This window comes from Enhydra lutris, unplaced genomic scaffold, assembly GCF_002288905.1.
Source record: "Enhydra lutris kenyoni isolate GAN:26980312 unplaced genomic scaffold, ASM228890v2 scaffoldscaffold49, whole genome shotgun sequence".
Lineage (NCBI taxonomy): Eukaryota > Metazoa > Chordata > Mammalia > Carnivora > Mustelidae > Enhydra > Enhydra lutris.
The window spans coordinates 8,005,019-8,011,018 of NW_019154133.1; positions in this window are offsets into that span (position 1 = coordinate 8,005,019).

Below are 6,000 nucleotides of genomic sequence, written 5' to 3' on the forward strand. Positions count from 1 at the left end.
GAAATAGCTGGTCTGTTTTTCAAAGAACTCATGACACAGTAGGAAGTCGAGAGAGTGTCCTACTGTTTAAGGGTGAGTGGCTCTGAGTGTATCTGTTTAACAGAGGGCAAAAACATCAATAGAGTTGAGTTGTTGAGGTGTGATGCAGCTGAAGTCCTAAAAATGGGAGTGGGACGTGGAGGGTGGTCCCACTTCAGGGGGTACTGAAGAAAGCAAAGGCTGTAGTATCAAAGGGAAATGGTAGAGACAGGAAAATACACATATAGATAGATAGATAGATAGATAGATGAACCGTGGAATTGATCAGGTCCTCTGGTGTTAACTGCTGAATCTTTCTCATGAAAATTGATAAAACCAGTGAGTTGTGGCTCTCAAGAATGTCTCTGTTGTGATTCTGGGCAAGGTCCTCACATTCTGTTATTCTGCCTTTCAGTCATCTAACTGATTTCTGTCTGCCTCTTCTGTAACAATACCAGTAAAATACACTTGTAGAGAATTATTTTCTAAGTTTATATATGTTCAACAGTAATTTTTTTTTAAGTAAAACATTTGTTATAGACAGTATTTCCAAAGCTCCGGCCATTCTGTTTCTCCTCACTATGTACACATGTCTGTAAGTTCTAAGTCCCAGTGTGCCTTTTGCGGATGACTAGGACTTCCCGGGAAAGCCTTCGTGTAGGTGCTGATGCATAGACAGAATTTCAGAGTCCTCCATGCTTCTCAGCAGTTTCTAAACAGCTGCTCCTGCTGATGCTGTTTGGAAAAAACTAATGTGGAAATCCTATCCTTGCATTTTGCCTTGCATGACCCACATTTCTCCTAATGGCTCTGATCTGATAAAATCGTCCAAATATTACTTAGGGGTTAACTATTTATCCCTGTGAATATGCAAGTTAACCGAATCTTCTTTAGAGTGCATAGCACAAATATAAATACCACTTTCTCCGGACCAGACAAATATCCCCCCACAGCTATCCGGAAAGAACTAGAGGTAATTGCATATGAACTGAACACAGGTCAGTCTTCAGTCAGATATTTAATTCACTATAAAAAGATGACTTTTTCTTCTTTTTTTGCTGATTTAGACTGCAGAGGTAAAGTTATGGTTTATTGAGAGGATGTTTATCCTGTATTAAAAGATGGAAGTGATAAGAAGATATACAGAGCAAAGGAGAAATATGGTATGCACTTTTCTTGCTGATTTATTTTTATTGCTTTGGGTTTCATCATTTGCTTGGTTGTATTATAAGGTAAGTAATTGCTTAAAACAGTGGGAATGGGGTATCTGTTCATTGCTCCCTCTGATTCTGCAGTGATCGGGGATGTTCTAAGACAGATGGATACCCTAAGATGGCTCGTAACCTGATAGTCCAAATAAATATTGTCAGACCACTGTTTTACATTTGTTTAAATAAGGAAGATGCTGGGATCTATAAGAAGAAGAAGGGAAAACAAAGAATTGTTTGTGGCAATACTCTAATGCTTTGAGGAATTTATCTCCAAACTCCAAGCTCTGAAGGTGCACTTTTCACTTAGCAGAAGAATAGGATTTCCTAAGAAAAGAGGCTAACGTAACCGTTGGGGAGGAGCCAAAGCTCGCCCTAAGTATTCCATCTTCCCACAATTGACATAATTTCCCGTGAAGAAAGTTAAGGAAATACAGTTTTCTTCAGCCTCTTATGTTTCTGGTCATGTTTAAGCATCTAGAGAACATTGAGCAATTCCCATACTGCTCCTCCCATTAAACCAGTTCCCATATTTTCAGCATTAAGCCTAGTTGTCTGACCTCTTTGACAAGTATTACTTCTATGTCTCATAAGCATAAATATGACGACTTTTTAAAAAGCTTCTTTACTTGCTCAATATACACATGGGCATTAAAAAACATTAGACAGCTACGAGTAGCACCAATCCTAAACCAAAGAGGAAGTTAAGCTTATATTTGTCAGTTTTCTCTCTTTCTTGTCTCTCTCGCTCTCCCTCCCTCTCTCTGCCTCTCTGTCTCTATCTATTCTTTTTCTCTTTCAGCAATCTCTTCTCCTTCTTCTTCTTCTTCTTCTTCTTCTTCTTTTTTTTTTTCTTACACAAAGCCCTGTGTCAGAGCACCTTTCCCAGGCTTCATTGCTATATGCTAATCCTCTCAGTAAGATTTGTCCCAGCCTTACCTACTCCCTTAAAACTTACCTTTTGGTATTATGTGCCTTTGGAATAATAGTCATGGATCTGATGAATAATGATGCAATAGGATATATGTAAGTTCCTCGATAATTTGTTTGTATTGTTGAATTGATTGATGTAAATTTTTGACCAGGTCCACAGTGTTTTGTTTTGTTTTGTTTTTTTCTTCTAATGGGTAGACCATTTCAAATCCCTTAAGTACACCAAGTAGAAAATTTGCAAATACTTCCTTAGGTAATTATTTATCTAGGTAATGAGAATTAAAAACCTGTCAGACATCTCTATGTAAATCCAGGTAGGCTATGATTAAGAATCACCTGTGGATACCATTTACTGTCTTTGTGCTCTGGAAAATCATGAAGCCTCTCTAAGCCTCAGTGTCTTCACTGTAAGATGGATATTAATGGTACCTACTTCACAGAAGCGTTTGAGAGTCAAAGGGGGAAAAAAAGGTACATAAAGTACTTAGTACAGCATGTGAGAAATAAAAGATTTATAATAAATATTATCTATGATTGCTGTTGTCTTAAGTCATCATGAAAATAATCAAGATCTTGTTGGTTTTATGGCCTAATTTAATATATTCTGTATTCAGATGTTACAGAATACAGAAACAGAAGAATTTAAAATGACATAATCTTTAAAGTATCTCCAAACTCTAGGGTCTAATGACTCTATGATTCATACAAGTATGAATTACCCTTGTGAATAAGCTTCCAGTCAAATACAACTCTAAATATAATATTATTAATGTGGTTTTTTTTTTTTTTTTTTTTTTAGTTTTCCCTTTTTCTTTGTAGATGTTTAATGGAAATGTGATGAAACTCAAAAACAATGAGATTCTAGGGTTAATTTTCTTAGTTTTACTTGAATATTAGATAAAACAAATGTGGGGGTGCCTGTTTATTGATGCTGAGAAAATGAAACTAAAATCACCATTGAAACAAATGGAGGTTGATGATTTCCCCATCAGGTTAGATGACATCATTGTTAAAGATCATTTCTTTGGGGATGTGTTTGCTGTCGAGTCCTATTGACATCAGGGAAGATGCCTTCATTATCTGGTTGCCCTGACTGGATACTCATGCCGTGAAACTTAGAAAATGTTTCTGCCAGTACACAGCAACAATTTGATGATTTTAATGTTTTTGCTCTTTCAAAACTCAAATTTTTTTTTTCCTAAATGGCCAAAGGCAGTAATGCCAGACAGGCTGTCTGATTATTTGGTTTAAAAATCAAACTAAACTCCTAAGTCCAGTTATCATCTTTTTGACAGATTTTGAAACAGAGCACCAGAGCTACACTACAAACTGTCAAAAAAAAAGTTGTGTTTCAATTCTATAGCTTCCCCAAGGCCTGGTTACCATTTGGTATTCTTAAGTTACTTATTGAATTTTCACTCAAGTAGTCTGGGTTTCTGAGAATTGTCAATCTGTTCTATTAGGAAGAAAAGTTCGTTTGTAGAATGGCAATGCAAACATTGCTAAACTAGAATTATGTCAATTCACTAATTTTTACCTCTCATAGGAATATATGTCATATTTGAACATGATTGTCACTCAGCTCAGAACGATCAATTTCTAGAGAGTTCTTGGTGCAATGAATACAGATAAAAGAGGGCTGGGGTTTAAATTTATGCCAAATTTAAATATTTTGTTTCAAATTATTATGTATATGATGAAATGGTTTTGCAAATTATATTAATAGGATGTAGTTGTTCTCTAAAAAGAGGAACCTTTGGAATACATTTTCCCCCCTCAAAAAATAAATGAGTGACAGTAGTAATTTTGCTTTACACATTCTTGACATATTTCACTTCAGGGCATTATTTATAGTTTCCTATATTCCTTTCAAAATGGAAACATTATGGAAATACCAATTATTAATGGCCCTGGAAATTCAAGTAATTTATAGATTATGAGAATCTAGATACAAATGAAAGAAAGCAGGCCAAATTTCCATGTATGTGGCTAAACATTTGTTTATTAATGAGTCAGGTGTTTTTGGGTTTTGTTTGTTTTGTTTTAATAGTTTCTTGTTTTAAAAAAGATTTTATTTATTTATTTGACAGAGAGAGAGAATACTGCAGGGAGAGATGTAGGCAGAGGGAAAGGGAGGAGCAGTCTCTCTGCTAAGCAGAGAGCCCAATCCATCCCACAACCCTGAGATCATGATCTGAGCCAAAAGCAGATGCTTAACCCACTGAGCCACCCAGGCACCCCTTGTTTTGTTTTTTTAAAGAACAAGAAATCCAATAAATTTTTAGATCTTCATTTTAGAAAATATATAGCATAATCTTCTCAGTTTACAGATATGAGGGAAATGTACCAAAGAAGGCAGTGAACTTACTCATGGCCCTATCTACAGCATCCCAACAGCTGTTCTGTACGGTTGGCCATGAGCTCATGCTGCCAGAATGTAATCATTTATTCATTCCAATTTTGTTCCCGCATACCAATGCATCCAGTGGTAAGGATAACTAAGAAGAGTTCTGATAACCATTCACCAAACACAACTTTCCGAAGACTCTCCTTTTATTTTGAAATATCTTGCAAAGAATAGAAAGCCAATTTGAAACAGGTCTACCATCTGAAACTTCGTTCTCTCTAAGATAGAAGGATTACTAGGAGACAAATTAATGCTCCAGTGTACTTTTAAGAAAATTTGGTGATAAATGAGGTGAGAAAGATATAATGGGAAAGGGAAATATTTCATACTTTAAGAATGGAAAGTTGGATTTTGGTGGACATAGGTTCTTCATCTTTGCCTCAAATGTACTCCAGCCAGCAGAAGCTTCACAGAATTACTATTTTTGTATATTTGCATATGTCTACATGTCTACAAAAATAGAAAAAATAAAGAGGAGAATAAAATTAATCATAGTGAGTTTCATCTTTACTCTGTATGTAATTCATTTCTCACAGCATTTTTGATGTTGTTGTTAATTCTTAATTTCAAAGTTGTTGGGTTTTATATAGATCATGAGCTCAATACCCATAATATCCTCTTCTCCTCCTTAAGTATTTAGATGTGTCTCCAAAATTCCACAGCGTTATACTATGTTCCCTGATGGCAAAATGCAGTGATAGAAAAAAAAACAGTTACCTGGAGTGCTGTGTGGTTACTACTATATTAATATTTACTGTTATTTTTATTCAGGTTCATGAATGATGTACTGTGCAGCTTATTTGATGTTCAATGATAATCTGACTATTCTAATTAAAATGTCTCTGTCCAAATAAACATTATGAAACATATAGTAACTTTACATGCAAACGGGTTGAGATGATTTTCTTTATACCATTTGCTAAGGTATATTTTATTATTTGGATTTAAAAAAAAAAGCTTTTGCTATATTGTGATCATTGTGACCATTTTATGAAATCCTCCAGAACCTCTTTGACTAGTTTTGACCATTCTCTCAGGAAAGGAATGGAAGACATGAGACAGAACAAAGGAAGAGTGTTTGATATTTCATTCTATCACCAGCAGGCTAATTTGCAATTTTTAGAGTCTATAGCCCAACATTTCCTGTCTGCCACATACACATAGAAATATGACACATAGTGCATATATTCTAATTCCAGAAATTGGGAAGTAAAATTAATTATTCTTAATTTGTCTTTCTTAAAAGATAGCAATAAAATACAGCAATATCATAGTGTCATGCAATTTTTAAACTTATAACAAAAATCAGTTTTTATCCGTCTCCCCTCATTTGTCAAAATCTTGCCAGTCAGATTATTAAAGTATGTCATGACACTATTGAATAATTTAATTTTGTGTGCTGCATAAAGTAAATATCCAAAATACCCAGTAATT